Consider the following 18,280-nt stretch of genomic DNA (forward strand, 5'->3'; position numbering starts at 1 on the left):
CTTCTTTGATTGGCAACGTCTTTCGTTGCCAACACAGAAACAACTTCGCTCGTGAATGACAGCGGCTCAGATGCGTCTGCGAGATCTGGTGCTTCGCACCTGTTGGGTTGCTCGAGACAATAGGAGTGACGTTGCGTCACGACGACGCTACGTCACGGTGGTCCTCGCTCTCGCGATGGCAAAGGCACAATCAGTGGTGGCGTGTTCGCTGGTTTTGTCTCGGGTCGTTAAAGACTTCCTCAAGCAACTCCGAAAGAGGGAACACCTCTTCGCCAACCACAAACCACCACACTACTGCCAACACAAAACACTCAAATCGAAACCCAAAACAACAACAGAAACGAAAAGAAGATAAACAAGAAGAGCAGTTGTACCTAATCTCGCAGAAACGAAAATGCCCTAAAATCAATTTTTCTCCAATTTCAAATGCCCAATCTTTAATATCCAGCTTAACTCTAACTTCGTAACACGTCACCACTGTATTGTGTCAGATCATCAATCCATTAACGTCGTTTGGTTATATTTAACGGAAGGGAGTAATTTGAATCAAAATTTTGAAAGTAAGAACCTATTTCAAACACTTTTAAAACGAGAGACTAAATTGAGATTTATCAACGAAACTGAGGACAAAATTGACTATTAAACCTAATAAAAATGTGACAACCACTTATGGGATGAAGATGTGAATAAAAAATATACAGAAGTGAAATAAAAAACAAAATAAAAATTATGGAAAAATAAATAAAAATGTAATGGAAAACGTATATCTATTGATAGAAATTGAGAAGAAAAAAGTGGAGGGGTTTTCAAAAAAGTTACACGATAATATAATGATTTAAGATATGATCTGTTTCTTTATATATAACCATTTTATTGTTTTCAAAAGTTTATTATGACTTTTAAAATTAAAAAAGAAAAAAAAAATCAAAGTAGTGCTTGACATGAAAACTTATTTCGGTAATTGGTGTGGTTGGTGGCAAGTAATAGTTTGCATCACTAAATTGTTTCACTTAAATTTATATAATTTATATTCACATAATAAAGGATTTTTTGTAAACCGAGCAGAACATAAAGTGGAATATTATTGTTTGTGTTATACTATTTAAGGAAATTCGTTGATAATTCAGGCTATATAACAATCTTGTAGAAATGTAAGAAAAGAAATTATCACAATAATTGGTAAAAAGAATGATGAGATAAGAAATAAATTAATGATAAAGTTAAAAAAAATTGGAAAGGGAGTTAGATTGATAAAGAAGTTCAACTAACAGAAATTAGCTACATTCACAAGAAATTAAACTAACAAAAAGTGGAAGCGTGAGAACGAAAATTGAGAAGGACTTAGTGGTTTTAAATGTGTGTGGAATACAAAGACTGAGAAATAATGTTGCATAATGTAACATCCATGAGAGAAATATGGAATTTTGTATAACACACTATTATTAATAGTTATAGGAAAATCGTAAAGTATTATACAAAATTATCATTATTTAAGATTTCCATAAAGAACTACGTAGAAGTAAAAAAATAAAATGAATTAATATAAATTTGTGTACTCTCAATAATTTGAAATTCGATTCGATACTCAAATATAAATAGAATGTATAAAGGTCGATCTAAAGGTTATAAGTTCAAAAATTAGGTTAAAAGATGTTTTGATTTAATTAATAAATCTTGCAATCTATGAGATATTTTAATAAAAGATAAAAGAATTATATTTATTTATTACTTTAGTATTTTGTTATTATTTTTTGTAATTAAAATATTATCTGATATTTCATAAAATAGACAATTTGTAACGGTTTTGTTTATAAATAACATAATAACTCTCATTGTCAATAAATTAAACGTAGTTATTTTACTCTGGTTGGTGTAACCGTGTTGTGTGCTGGCATTGTTTTTTTTGAATTAAAAATAATATCTAACTGGTAATAATTCACAATTCAATGTACCTCCCCATCTTCAACTAACCATTAACTCCATGTAATATTCAACGACTATAGCATTATTTTTTCAAAAGGACCAGAGTAGAATTTTAAATTGATTTTTTTTTTCTTTTCTTTTGTCTTGAAAACCTCTTCAGGAACTAAATTTTGGAAAGCATTTTTTAATTTTTTGTTTTCTTGTGTTTTTAATAAAGGAAGAAAAAAACTTTAATATTAAAAAAGATAAAACTAATTTTAAATGATTAATTAAAAATACTGAGATTAAATTTTAATTGCTTTTGAAAAAACAAGAAAATAATTTAAGTGTGAATAAATTTTATTTCTGTAATATTAATTTTGTCATATAGTCTGAAATAAAAATTGTTATTATTACAATGATTTGCAGAAAAAATTGATGAAAAATAAAAGGTAAATTAAAAATTTTACATTATTATCATTATTGATAATATTATTAATCATAAATATTTTTATTATAATATTTTTATTTTTTAAAATTTTAATTATATTATAAAAATCACATTTTTTATTTATTTTACGCCTTCTCTAAAGTAATTAAAATTAAATATTTTTTATTAAATATTTTTTAGAAATATTATTTTTGCTTAATAACTATATAGTGTAAGATAATTAATAAAATATGTAATTATGTTTATTCTCTAATAAAATATGTAATTATGTTTATTTTCTAATTAATAAAATATTGGTCTAGAGGGAAAGTTCGGCTTTAAGGGAGAGCTTAACTTGGAGGGAAAGCTCAGCTAAAGGCAAAGCTTTCTAGAGAGAGCTCGACTTGAGGGATAACTCTACCTTAAGGGATAGCTCGACCAAGAGGAAAAGCTTGACCTTGAGGAAAAGCTTGGAGGAAGAGCTTGACTAGGAGAGAGCTCAACCTCGAAGTCAAGCTAGGGAGAGCTTGGCTTGGAGGGAGGGCTCGACCTAGAGGGAGGGCTTGACTTGGAGGGATAGCTTGGCCTTGACGAAGAGCTCGACCTAGAAGGAGAGCTTGGCCTAGAGTGAGAGCTCGGCTTAGAGAGAACTTGTCTTAGAGGGTGACCTTAGCTTAGAAGGAGAGCTTGACCTTGAGGAAGAGCTTGGCCTTGAAGACAAGCTTGATTTGGAGGGAGAGCTTGACCTTGAGGAAAAGCTCATCCTGGTAGGAGACGTTGACCTCTTCCTCGAGGTCAACCTCGAGAAAGAGCTCGACATAGAGGGAGAGCTCGACCTTGAAGGAGAGCTCGACTTTGAGGAAGGGCTTGCCTAAAGGAAGAGTTTTCCGTTGAGAGAGAGTTTGACTTAACAAAGAGTTTGACCAAGGGCATAGAGGAAGAGTTCAGAGTTTGGACTTAACGAAGAGCTCGACTAAGAGAGAAAGCTCGGCCAAGAGGGAGAGCTCAACCTAAAGGAAGTGTTCGGCCTAGAGGGAGAGCTCAGTCTCGAGGAAGCGATCGGCGTAGGGGAAGAACTCGTCACAGAGGGAAAGCTCGGCCTGAAGGGAGAGATCAGCTTGGATGGAGAGCTCGACCTAAAGGGAGAACTCGGGAGGAAGAGGTTGGCCTAAAGTTGAATTAAAATAGAACTTGAAATTGAACATTACAAAATATAAATTGTAGCATAATTGAAGTAGCATAATTGAAGTTGGCAATTACAAGAGAATGAAAAAGAAAATACAAGAAACAAAACATTAAAATGAAAACGGAAATTTAAAGATTGGCCGAGAAGTCCTGATAATTAGTAAAAGAAAGAAATTAAGAACCTAAAACTAGCCGAGAACTTCTTTAGGAAGGAGTGCTGTTCTCGGTTCTTAAGCCCCCCATCCTCCTTTTCTTATGACTATTTACATTATATATAGAAAACCTTTATGCCTCTTGGTTGATGCCATGGTCCAAAAATCAGAATACTCCCTAACAACAATCTGAAAAGCTGTCCCAGAAGTTAGAATATTCCGTAACGACAATATGAAAAACTACCCCAAAAATCAGAATTCTCCTTAACGAACTCCTAAAAAGCTGCAAAAAGTTGTTTTTGTCTTCTTTTTGAGCGAGGATGTGTGTTGGCCTAATGGCTTTTGGTTTGTGTGCATTACTGTAGCAGTGCACAACCTCTCACTAGTACAGTAAGGGGATACGGCAGCGGTTATTTTCGCCTATAGACAGCGGTTTTTGAACCGAGTCATATACAGGCGAGACAAAAAGTAAACAACTTTATGCCTCGGTTGGGAACCGGGACAAAAAAGTAGAGGATTTGGCCTCGGTTTAAAAGAACCCAATGCAGTAGATTTTTCATTTTTTTATTTTTTTAACAGAATTTTATGCCTCGGTTCCTCTGAACCGAGGTAGTATGCCTTTTTTATTTTAAGGATTATTAATGTGTTTGAGTTCCAACTTCGGCACAAATTTTTCCAACAGTGGAAATAGTCTCCACAAGATATAATCCCCGCAAAGTGTCTGCCCCTAGAACTATTGCATCACTACCTACACCGTAAAATGGAAAAACAAACAAAGTAAGATTAAACCATTAATAAACAACATGAAGGTGGAAGAAATATTAACAAATAATCAGAAACAAGTAGTGAATCTAATGGACTAGATAATTTACAGAGGATGATACCATCAGCTTCTCGCAATATCTCATCCAAATGAGTCAATCCCTGTTACAATTTACAAACAAAAGATGCAGTTCAAAAGCGCACACACCAATAATCGACTTTATGAAACTTCATCTTCTTCTAATCTTGGCTGAACGGTTTGCATTAAAATGGATTGAATTGAAGATGAATTGAAGAAATAGAGTGTCCAAAAAACGCACCAGAAGATGCTCCAGATTGGTAGGAAGCAGCGAGAGCGGTGGGGAAGTGCCGATGGAACCAGTGCCGATGGATGCAGTGCTGATGGAACCAGATCCGACTCAATAGAACCCAACCAGATCCAACTCAAATTCAAGCCAAGCCAGCCCAAACACAAACTCCGAATCAAATTCAGAAAACCCTAGAGCTTTAAGAGAAGGGGCTCGAAAAGAAGGGGGCTGAAAGGAAGGGTAGGCAAAGGGCGGTGGGCGGTGGGCGGTGGTGGCACGACAGCAAGGGTAGTGGAGGCGCGGCGAGAAATGAGTGAATGAGTGGTGGTGGAGGCGCAGCAAGGGAGGGGAGCAGTGGTGGAGAACGCGAGCAGTGGTGGAGAACACGACAGAGGAAGGGGGAGCGCCGACGAGCAGCGGCGGGGGAGGGGCGACGAGCAGCGGCGGGGGAGGCGCGACGAGCAGCGGCGGTGGAGGCGCGACGAGCAGCGACGGGGGAGGCACGACGAGTAGCGACGGGGGAGGCGCGACGAGCAGCGGCGAGTAGTGGCAGGGAGGAGCGTCAAGCAGTGGCAATGGAGATGCAGAGGAAGAAGAAAGTTGGACGGGTTTTGGATGCTGCGGAGATAAAAGAAGAACGAAGAGCGCTTAGGGTTAATGAAACAATACTGCTCCGTTATTCACCTGACCCGATGCTAAACATGAATTATACGCCTCGGGTGCACACAACCGAAGCATAAAAGCCTCGTTCAAATTTACAAAGACCCTACTGCCTCGGGTCCAAGGGCAACCGATGCCAATATACACTTTATGTCTCGGCTTTTCGTGAACCGAGGTCTATAAACTCGCTGAAATTGCAAAAATGCCACCGCGTTTTCATTTGTTTCGGTTTTCATAGAACCGATGTCTATATGGCGCGTTAAAAACCAGTTTTTTTACTAGTGTCTCAGGGTCGACCTTCTTCTCTACATAGCCGAGCTTCTTCTCTAGCAGAGTTCTTCTTTGCATGGCCGAGCTTCTTCTCTTGCTTTCATCAAATATGAGCTGCCGAGCTCCAATAGGTTGGCCTCCATCATCTCGGGACAAACAGCTCGACAACACATCAACTCGACAATTCAACACAACATGGCAGCTTAACCTAAACCTTCCTAGGATGCATAAATCAAAGTTAAGACTGAAAAATAAAGGAAACAAAATGCTAGAGGAGTGTAATAAGCTTAAACACAAGAGTATAGAAATTGAGTTATCGAAATTCGACCGGTTCCAAAATACTTATTATAATTAATTAACACCTGTCTTGAACTCTCGCTTTTTTTGTTATTTGCATCTGGATTGATTTGACAGTTCACTTCTTTTAAATAATCGAAACACGATACTTCAATTTCGTGCTCTTAAATATCCACTCGTTTAATAGGTTGTTTTAGAGGAGCTTGGCTCAGAGGAGTTTAGTCGAGAGACCTCGACCTAGAGGAGGTCGATACTTAGGAACTCCATCTAAGAGAAGTCAACCTAAAAGGTTTGGCTTAAAGGAGATTGGTTTGGAGGAGGTGGACCTGGAAGACCTTGGTTAGGAACTCGGCCTAAAGAGCTCAGTTTAGAAAAACTTGGTGGTAGGAACTTAAAACGAATATACAATACAATTATTTGAATAATAACAATTACAATAATACAACCTAATTTATATCATATCTTTATTACTTTATTATTTTTATATGCAAAATGAAAATAATTATTAAAAAAAAAACCGTGGGTAAGAACAACTAGTTTTAGTATAAAAGTACATATTTTTGTAAAAATAATCGAGAATAATAGCATCAATTGGTCTAGAACAAATATTTATATTGATTAATTTAATATTATTTAAATTAAAAATATATATTTAATTATCTTAAATAAAAAAGTAGAACTCAAAAACCTATTTTATTTATTTCCTTTAAAAATTTAGCTAACCTTTTTTTATAAATTCATTCAAAACTACATGTGATACAAAATTTGTTAAGTAAAATGGATGTAAATACTCACGTACTAGAAATCCATGAAATATGTGAGAACAATGTAAAACATAGATTGTTGAATAAAAATCCGAGGAACGTTGGAAGTTGAGACTTTTCAACTCTCAGCTCAACATTAATATATTTAAAAAATAAAGAGGAATAAAAGTGAGCTGTTGTTAGACTCAACTTTTGGTTTTAGACCGTTCGGTCTCTTTCTGTTCGTTCGGTCTCTTTCTGTTCGTTTGCTCTTATTGTGTGACTATTCGGGCTTTAGCTAGTGCTCGGCCTATGTTGGCTTCCTACTGTTAATAATCGTTCGATCATTCTGTTGTGTTTGTTACAGTTGCTTTGGCTGGCTATATATTATAGTCTGTCTTTGCGGTTTGTAAGGTTTTTTGAATCTCGAAGTATTATTCAGATCATTATTTTCTCTCTTATTTACTTTCTTATTCTATCTTCTTTCCATTTGGGTTTTCTGTTCTCCGTTTCATGCGAACCCAATAATTTGCACCCACCATGGGTCTGTGAATCAAGAAATTCTAGAAACGATGGCAACCAATTTCGACATAGAGAAATTCAATGGATCAAATGACTTCGGGTTGTGGAAGATCAAGATGGAGGCTATCTTGATACAACAGGACTGTGATGATGCATTGAAGGGGGAGTTGAACATGGGTGCTACTCTGACGCAAGAAGAGAAGAAAAGAATGGTTGATAGGGCAAGAAGTGCAATCATACTGTGTCTTGGTGATAAAGCGCTGAGGGAGGTTGCGAGGAGAAGACTACGGTTGGAATATGGGCAAAGTTGGAGTCATTGTACATGACAAAATCGCTGGCTCATAGGTTGTGTCTGAAGCAACAACTCTATTGGTTCAAGATGATAGAATCAAGAACCATAGAGGAGCAGCTTGCAAGATTCAGCAAGATTGTTGATGATCTGGAGAACATTGACGTGAGGTTGGAAGATGAAGATAAGGTTGTTATTCTTCTTAATGCGCTTCCAAGAACCTTTGAGCATTTCAGGGATGCTTTGCTCTATGGTGAGGATCAGGTTATTACTTTAGAGGAGGTTGTGACATCAATTTGAACCAAGGAGTTTCAAAAACATCAAGATTCAAAGGCAAAGGGAAGAAGTAGGGGGGAAATTGGAAGAAGTCAAAACCAGAAGGTATGAAACAGGTGAGATGTTTCAAGTGCCAGAAGATTGGACATATCAAGAAGTTCTATCCAGAGAAGGGCAAAGTCGTTCGATCACAGGAAACTACCGATGTGGCAGAGGCGTCCGAGGGATATGAATCTGCTGGTGTTCTGGTGGCTTCATCTAAGGATTCTCAAAGGAGCTGGGTCATGGATTCTGGCTGTACCTATCACATGTGCCTAGTGAAGGAGTTCTTTGAGAGTCTGGAGCAAAAGGAGCTTGGAAATGTGTTGCTCGGCTATTTAAGTTTGCTCATGCTGACTTGTGAAGACCTGCAAGAACTCATACTCATGGTGGAGGAGCATATTTCCTGAGTATAATTGATGATTTTTCAAGAAGAGTGTGGATCTACGTTCTGAAAAATAAGTCTGAAATGTTTCAAAGGTTCAAGGAGTGGCATACACAGACCGATAATCAATTAGGTGTAAGTTGAAATGCCTGAGAACTAACAATGATCTGGAGTTTGTTTCAGAGGAATTTAATGAGTTCTACAAGGTTAAAGGAATTAGGAGGCATAGGATTGTGGTGGGAACTCCTTAACAGAACAGTTTGGCTGAAAGGATGAATAGAACAATTCTGGAGAGGGTTCGGTGCATGTTGCTTGGATCGGGGTTGTCAAAAGCTTTCTGGGGAGAGCCGGCCAATACGGCAATATACCTGATCCACAGGAATCCGTCTTCGGCTCTCAATCATAAAACACCAATGGAAGTTTGGAGTGGACAACCAACAAATTACTCAAACTTGAGGGTGTTTGGTTCTTTGGGTTTGCGCATGTCAAAGGGGATAAGCTGGAGGCCCGGGTGGTGAAAAGTGTATTCCTTGGATATGCTGAAGGAGTTAAGGGATACAGGTTGTGGAGGTTGGATAATAAACCTTCAAAATTGATCATTAGCAGATATGTCGTTTCTGATGAGACAAGAATGACAATGCATGCTGAAAATCCTGAATGTGAGAAGAAGACTCTCATTGAGGTGGAGCAGTCTACTAATGAAGTCGTTCGGTCGTTGATTGACAAAAACCGAACGGGTGAAGTTCAAGATGAAGCCATTCGATCATTAGTTGAGAACTGAATGGGTGGAGTTCCAAGAGAGTCTATCACAGATCTTGATGATGATACAAATGGAATGTCTGGTGATGTGAGTCACTCAAGAGGGGCTGATGTTGAATTGAGAAATTATCAGCTTGTTCGTGATAGGGAAAGGAGAATCTTTAAGCCAACCAAACGGTTTGAAGAGGCAGATCTAATTTCTATGCCTTGAATGCTGCTGAAGATCTTGAAATCTCGGGTGAACCGAGAAGTTACAAGGAGGCTCTTGACATCAACGATCGGCGTCTTTGGTAGGGCGCTATGGAGGAAGAGCTGGAGGCTTTAAGGAAGAATAACACCTGGAGATTTGTGGATCTGCCAAAGGGTAAGAAGGTCGTAGGTTCTAAATGGATCTTCAAGAAAAAAAGGAAGTTATACCAAGAGGTGAGAAAGCAAGGTACAAAGCAAGAATTGTTGAAAAAGGCTTCACCCAAATCGAAGGTATATATTATCATGAGATTTTTGCTCCTGTGGTAAAGCACCATTCGTTCAGAGTTCTAATGGCTATAGTTACTCATCGCAATTTGCACCTAGAACAATTGGATGTGAGAACTGCGTTTCGGCATGGACATTTGGAGGAAACCATTTATATGAAGCAGTCGGAGGAATTTGCTTTGGATGATAGGGTGTGCCTGTTGCAGAAGTCTTTATACGGCTTGAAGCAAAGTCCAAGGCAATGGTACAAGAAATTTGATGATTTCCTGATTAAGATGAACTTGAAGCGGTGCAATTACGATGACTATGTGTATACTCTAAATCGTGACGGTGAGGTACTGTATTTTCTACTATATGTGGATGATATTCTCATTGCCAGCCGTGACAGGTGCATGATTCATGAGTTAAAAGCGAAATTGAGTGGTGCTTTCGAGATTAAGGAGCTAGGGGAAGCAAGGCGGATCTTGGGCATTGACATAAAGAGAGATAAACTATGGCGAAACTTCTTTTTATCTCAAAAGAATTACTTGCAGAAGGTGGTTTCAAGGTATCGGATGTCTCAATCCAAACCTGTTAGCACACCGATCGGTCAACACTTGAAACTCACCAAAGAGCAATGCTCAAAGACCGAGAATGAGAGGAGGAAGATGGAGTCTATTCCGTTTTCAAATGGGATTGGGAGCATCATGTATGGCATGATCTGCACTAGACCTGACCTGGCGCATGGAGTAAGTGTTCTCAATCGATTTATGGTTGATCCTGGACAAATCCACTAGGAAGCTTTGAAGTGGATGCTTAGATACATAAGGGGGTCTCTGGATACTAGATTACTCTTTCAAAATAACTTTCTAGGTGGAGGTTTTATTGAAGGATTTGTAGATTCAGATTTTGCCGGGTGTATGGACACAAGAAAGTCCCATTCGGGATATGTGTTTACTATGTTCGGAACTACTGTTAGCTGGAAGTCTACATTGCAATCAATCGTTTCCCTTTGAACCACTAAAGCAAAATATTGTGCGCTTGTTGAAGGGGTAAAGGAGACACTTTGGTTAAAAGGCTTGATTCAGGAATTAGGGATTGATCAAAAGTCTGCCCGTGTTCATTGTGACAGTCAAAGAGCCATACATTTGGCCAACCATCAAATATAGCATTCAAGAACAAAGCATATTGATGTCAAGCTGCACTTTGTCAAGAGCATTGTAGAATCCGGTGCTGTCCAAATATGCAAAATTGCATCTGAAGACAACCCTGCAGATATGCTAACTAAGCCGCTCACAAAGGAGAAATTTTTGAAGTTTTCGTCCAGGATTGGTTTTGTCCCGTTCAGTTTGTAATTGTTTACCGTTCGGTTTGTTTTTCTTGTAATAGTCAAGTCTAGGTAGAGATTTGTTGTTAGACTCAACTTTTGGTTTTAGACCGTTCGGTCTCTTTATGTTCGTTCGGTCTTATTGTGTGTGATCGTTTGGGCTTTAGCTAGTGCTCGGCCTGTGTTGGTCTCCTACTGTTAATAACCATTCGGTCATTCTATTGTGTTTGTTACAGTTGCTTTGACTGGCTATATATTGTACCATGTCTTTGCGGTTTGTAAGGTTTTTTCAATCTCAAAGTATTATTCAGATCATTATTCTCTCTCTCTTTTACTCTCTTGTTTATCTTCTTTGCATCTGGGTCTTTTGTTCTCCGTTTCACGCGAACCCAACATGAGCCATTTTGACTAAGAAAACGCATCGATACGTGGGAGAAGCTTCAACGAAAGAAACCAAAATCACAAATAAGAGCTTTTATATAATTTATATGATCTTCATAAAAAGAGGCTGGAAATGAAACACGAATTTGGAGTTTAGCTTTGGAATTTCTCCCAGAAACACTTGGGTGTATTTATATTTCTTTAGTGTTTGCTTTCCATTTTCACAGTAAGTCTCTCTCGATAACTTTGGTTCTTACTAATGTCTTATAATGCCATCGTCCAATATATCACTTCTTCATCTCATGCAATTCACACATATGACGTATTTGTGAGCTTCCGTGGTGAAGACATAGGCAACAACTTAACTGGTTTTCTCTTTGAAGCTCTCCATAGAAAAGGAATCGATGCCTTCAAAGATGATGAAGATGTTAAAAGATGAAACAGGGAACCCTAAATTCGAGGTCAGGTTACCTCCTAAGAAAGTTAAGAGAAGAGAATGAAATATATTTTCCTACCTTTCTAATGCATAATACAATAACTAAAATAGTTACTCCAAAGATTCCCCTAAGACAGGTGGCACACAGGCCAAATAAAACACTAACAAAAACCATAACCAACTTCTTTTAGAACATTAGGCACCAACAAAAACAAATAAAATGGAATATATTAGTGATGAATGAAATTAGACCACCCAACTGCTATTTCTACCAATCTTTTGGGCCTAACACCCTCATCCAAAGGGCCTTGTATAACAATATCATCCCCTTCTACAAGGACTTTGTCCTCAAGGTCATACAATGATTTGAGACAACCTGTTCCACTGATCCAAGGCAAAACGAGTGGGAACACCATCCATAGGTATTGTCTTAAAATCGAAAATAGCCAATGGAGTGACAAAGGGGTTGTTTTCCATAGACTCAGGAGGAAGATGGTCAATACTTGGAGGAACAGGTCCCTAATGACACTTCAACATAGAACAGTGAAATACATTGTGTATCTTAGACTGTGGCGGAAGTTCAATCTTGTATGCGACTAGTCCAATACGTTCAAGCACTTTAAAAAGACCATAGAAGCACTTAGCTAGTTTATGATACCTGTGTCTATAAACTAAAACTTGTATGTACGATTGAAGTTTCAGATACACCCATGCATGAGCCAACCTCGAATTTCGAATCCCTGAGCTTCGAATCTGCAAGCTTCTTCATTATGATTTGTGCCTTCAACAAATTGGCTTTGAGAAGTGCATAAATCTCCTCACGGGATGTAAGCACAGAATCACAACCTGCATTAGAAGAAGTGCCTTCAATGTACGCTAGTATAGATGGTGGTGGCTTGCAATAAACCACTTCAAATGGAGTCAATCCAGACCCAGAGTGAATTGAAGTATTGTAATGGTATTCTGCCCAGGGAAGGTATTTGAACCAATGATTAATGTTGATATTGTTGATAGGGGAGCACTGGTTTAGCTGAACCCACAATCTTTGTAGTATCTGAGTTTTTGATGATGACAACGCATAACTAATAACACATGTGATTTATGTGTTACATGTTCTATGCTTACATGTCATATGCGTATATGAGAACATGATTGTGTTGTTGTTGTGTTGTTCATTGCATTTCAATGTGTTATATATGTGATTTTATACATGAATGCATGACACATGTTTTTGGATGAGAAAAGCCACAAGCATTAATGTTGAATTTTAATTGTGTGGCAAAACAACATTAAGCTGATTTCATTATGGGTTGAATCGATTAAAACTCATGTATTTGCACAAACTTTTTTCAAGTGTGCTATGAGATTTTTTCAAAGAGAAAAGTTTTCAAAACTTTGCTTAACATTGTCGCATAATCGATTGCATGTGATATGTATTCGATTAAGTTTGTTACTTTTTTGAAATTTATTAATGCTTGATATAACTGTCACAACGACTATATTTTTAAATGTGTTGACCAAACATTAAATGTTATTCGATTGCATTAATTGTGAATTCAATTAATTGCTTTGATTGCTACTAACTGATATAACTGAATTGTTATATTCGACTGCATTAGTAGCTTAGTCGATTAAAATGCGTCAAAGATGTGCTATACTATAAATTGAAGCGAATTTGATTTCTATAAAAACTTTTGTGATTATGACATTTTCATATTCTTTTGCAGAAAGTTTGATTCTTACAGAAAGAGAAAAAGTTCCAAGAAAACAAGACTGACCGGGGTGATCAACTGCTTGTAATTTCTTGAAGAGAAAGGTTGTTGAGTTTAAAAGTCTGATCTATCTGCACATTTGGGTGTCTACTACAAGATCAGGTTCTACAATCTGCTGAAGATTGGGTTGAATTCCTTCTTGTGATTACAGGAAGAAGGACATGTTGCGTTTCTGTGGTTGAAAGGACACTGGATGTAGGCTTGGCCGAACCAGTATAAAAACTCAGTGTTTGATCTTTCTTATCCCTACTCTTTTACATTCGATCGACTCATTTGATTAAATTTCCACTGCACTAAGAAGAGGGAGACCAGTTACCAAATCTAGAGAAATGTCTTCCCAAACACCCGTCGCGATGCGTAAAGGATATAGACGGCCTCCAAGACGGTTAGTACTATACTTAGTTTGCTGACAAACGTTGCACTAAGATACAAACGCCTTAACTTCCTTGGCCATAGACTCCTAATAAAAATTTTCACTCAGCCGTTTTAGAGTTTTGTTGACCCCATCATGACCTCCAATAGGTGTTTCATTGAACTCTCTTAAAAACAAGGAAATGAATTTAGACTTGTCGCTGAACCAAATTTTTCCACGGTAAATAAGCAATTCACCATTCCAATTGAAATGAGGATACGAAGAAGGATCCGAGAGATTTTTATCCCTTATGAGGATGAAATTTGGGTCCAGTAACTGTGATTCCTTTAAGTCACGCAAGAACAAAAATTGAGGGATAGTGAGCATGAGCATCTCACCCTGAGTAAGGCAATCAGATCTTGAAAGAGCATCTGCCACTGTGTTAAGCTTCCCTGGTTTGTACTGAATTTCATAATCATAACCGAGTAACTTAACAAGATAATGTTGTTGTCCTGGCGTCTGAATAATCTGAGTCAATAACTCTTTCAAGCTCCTCTGATTAGTGTGAATGATAAAGAAATGGCCCACCAAGTATTAACGCCACCATTTCACAACACTCGTAATGGAATGAATTTCTCAAACATAAGAAGAGGACTTGGATAAACGAGGGCATAACACTTTATTGAAATAAGAAATCAAATGATTGTCTTAAGTTAATACTGCACCCATCGTTGATCTAGAGGCATCTGTTTGCACATATACTTTTTTAGAGAAATCAGACAATGGCAAAATAGTAGTACTAGTCATACCAGATTTTAGTGTATCAAATGCTTGTTGAGTTGTGGAAGACCATGTGAAATTCCCTTTCTTGAGAAGGTTTGTCAAGGGTTGTGCGATATCTGCATAACCACGTACGAACTTGCAATAAAACGCTGTTAATCCCAAGAATCCATGCAATCCCTTAGTGCAAGAGGGACTAGGCCACTAAACCATAGCTTGGATTTTTGCAGGGTGTGGAGACCCACTCCCTTCAGCTACAACGTGCCCTAAATAGGTGATCTGTGATTGGGAAAAGGAACACTTATAAGGTTGCAAATAGAACTGATTGTGTTCAAGTATCTCAAATACCTGATGAAGATGTGACATATGCTGGGCAAAATTGGTATTGAAGACCAAAATATCATTAAAAAAATAATAACGGTCTTACGTAACAAGGGCTTGAAGATGTCATTCATAGTAGATTAGAATGTGGCTGGAGTGTTCCACAAACCGAAGGGCATTACACAATACTCATAATGACCATCGTGTGTTCGGAAGGCCGTTTTGAGGACATCAGTGGGTTGGAGGCGAATTTGGTGGAACCTAGAGGTGAGATCTAATTTCGAAAAGCATCATGCGGATCCCAGCTCATCAAACAACTCATCGATAGTGGGAAGTGGAAATCGGTCCTTGACATAGATGGCATTCAAAACGTGATAATCCACACACATCTGCCACGAGCCGTCCTTCTTTTTCAAGAGGAGAACAAGGGAAGAGAACGGACTTGAACTTGGCTGTATCCACCCTGATGCAAGCATTTTGGAAACCCGCTTCTCTATTTCCAATTTCCTAGAGTGAGGATACTTGTAAGTCTTGACATTGACAACATGATAATTACGGAAGAGAGGAATGGCGTGATCAGTTCCACGTGATGGGGACAAAATTGTAGGCTCAGAAAATAAGGAGGAGAATGAAGTGATTAATTTCTCTACTCTAGGATCAAAATGTACAGGAAGAGAGCAGTATGTAGAAGCTGGCCGAACTTCTAAAGAGAAAAGTTGAGCTATAGGATCTGAACGAGCAACACGTCTAAGCTGATGCAAGGAAATGGAAGTCGGTTGTGGCTTATAATTGCCTCTGAGTTCAATGATAGATTGATTAAAAACAAATTTCATAATAAGTGCTTGGTAATCCATTAATATGGGCCCTAATTGCTTTAACCATTGGGCCCCAAGGACAACATCAGATCCCCCCATATCTAGCACATACAAGTCTATGTGAAAGGAATGCCCCTGAATTAACAACTCCACTGTAGGACACACCATAGTACAAGCCAACTCTTCGCCACTCCCAACCAGTACTTTGAGAAATGTGGTGGGTGATTAGGTCAGGCCCAAACGAATTGCCACTTCCTTTCGAATGAAATTATGGGTGTTACCCCCATCCACCAACACACGAATCAAGTTCTGGACAATGCATGTAAATTGATTTAGGTTGGTAAGTCCAATAAATCCATAGGCTGTATGGGCTGCTCATCCATTCGTAGATCAGGATCCAAACTCGTTGGATCTAAGACCAACCCGCCCGTGGAGTCATCCTCTTCAGCAATAAGAAGAAGGAATCAATGAGTATTTTTGATCATAATTAAAGAAAATCCCCTTCTCATAGGGGTCCTCCATCTCTGCCTCCGTCAACTGACGATAACGAGTTTTTGGAGATGGAGAAGGTAAAATGGGAGGAAGAGGTTTCGGTGGTGGTTGCTGAATAGGAGTGGGAATAGTGCGCGTAGAAGATGAAGAGGGCCAAGATGAGAGTGGTTTAACATGTTGAACCCTAGAAAGATCCCACAATTTCTCTTCCAGTAACCGAGCCAAACCCACCGCTAATGACAACGTCTGTGGTTGTTGAGCCACCACATAATGGCGGATTTCCGACTTGAGGCCGAAGTGGAAACAACTCAAGAGGAAGGGTGGTGACAGCCCATTCACGCGATTTGCAGTGGCCTCAAATTTATTGAGGTAAGCAGAAATAGAAGATGTCTGAGAAAGCTTAAAGAGCTCACCCGTTGGGTCTTCAAAGGTGGTGGGAGAAAATTTGGCCTCGAGAGCTTGCAACAAGTGAGTCTAGGAAAGAATTTGGTCATTACAATACATCCATTGAAACCATGTCAAAGTCGCCCCATCAAAATAGAAAGATGCAACAATGATACGTTCCTCTTCAAGTGTGTTATGGTAGTCGAAAAATTGGGTGATCTTAAAAATCCATCCAACAGGATCAATACCTTTAAAGCGGGGTAGATCCAGCTTCAAGAAATGACGCTGTGAAGGTGTGTTGGCAATGGAATGGAATGATGGAGGGGATGAAGGGGGTTCCAAGTGAGAAAGACGAGTGTGCATATCGGTCATTTGGGTGGAAAAGATTGACATATGTGAGAGAATTTCATCAAGGTTATCAGAAAAGGTTTTAAGGCGCGTGTTGTCTGCCATGGAAGAGAACATAACGAGTGCACCAAATGTTAAAAAATGAAACAGGGAACCCTGAACTCGAGGTCAGGTTACCTCCTAAGAAAGTTAAGATAAGAGAATGAAATATATTTTCCTGCCTTTCCAATGCACAATACAACAATTAAAATAGTTACTCCAAAGATTCCCCTAGGACAGGTGGCACACAGGCCAAATAAAACACTAACAAAAACCATAACCAACTTCTTCTATAACATCAGGCACCAACAAAAACAATTAAAATGGAATATATTAGTGATGAATGAAATCAGACCACTCAGCTAGTCTTTTTACCAATCTTTTGGGCATAGCACCCTCATCCAAAGGGCCTTGCATAACAGAAGATCTCAACAAAGTTAAATCCATAACACCCGAGCTTCTGCATGCCATTCAAGGCTCTCGACTTTTTATTTTTGTCTTTTCAAAGAACTATGCTTCCTTCACTTGGTGCTTCCGTGAACTGGCAGAGATACATAACTGCGTTGAAACTTGGCCAAGACCTGTTATACTTGTCTTTTATGACATTGATCCTTCGGTTGTGTGCAAACAAAGTGAATGTTATGAGAAAGCATTTTCAGAATATGAAATGAGATTCAGAGAAGACAAAGCGAAGATGGAGGAAGTTGAGAGATGGAGAGAAGCTCTCACACAAGTGGCCAATCTCTCTGGTTGGGATATTTGAAATAAGGGAGTAATCCTTTCCCGTTTCAAGATTTATCATAATTATACATTTACTATGTCCTGTTGTTTTTTGAAATATTCATTATCCCTTTCTAGACTAGGGTTCAGAGAAGTTAGGAATTTAGGAAAAGTGGAAAACAGTGGTTGATGTGTGTTATTGATAGAGCTATCAAAACGGGCCACCCGGCCCGACCCAGCCCAGCCCACCACAGGTTGGTCACTTAGTGAGCCAACCTAATCCGGCTCATTTACTTGCAAGCTAGAAAAATTCGAACCCGGCCCGACCCACCATGGGTTGGTGGGTAAACGGGTTGGCTCACTCACTCACTTAATTACATTTTTTTTAAAATAAAAAAAATTACAACCTTTCTATAATTCAAATCTAAACAAATTTCACTCCCAACATGGGTGTTTAATTAATTTTGAAAATAAGGAACTTAAATAAACTTTTCAAGCAAAGAAAATAATAAAGAGTTTATTATAAAATTAAAATTAAAATTAGATTTTAATAAAATAAAATTAGGTAGGTGGTTGGTCGGCCAACGCGGCCCACCACGGGTTCAACCCGCATGAGCCGAGTTTAAATGAGCCGGGTTGAAATCTGACTCGCATAAAAAAAATACAACTTTTTCAAATCCA

The 18,280-nt window shown here is 38.4% G+C and overlaps 1 pseudogene; it reads left to right on the top strand.

The window, feature by feature from the left end:
• Window positions 1-11,399: 11,399 nt before the first annotated feature.
• On the top strand, window positions 11,400-17,758 carry LOC124837027 (disease resistance protein Roq1 pseudogene; annotated as a pseudogene).
• Window positions 17,759-18,280: the final 522 nt, after the last annotated feature.

This window comes from Vigna umbellata, chromosome 9 (assembly GCF_029865625.1).
Source record: "Vigna umbellata cultivar VRB3 chromosome 9, Vumbellata_1.0, whole genome shotgun sequence".
Lineage (NCBI taxonomy): Eukaryota > Viridiplantae > Streptophyta > Magnoliopsida > Fabales > Fabaceae > Vigna > Vigna umbellata.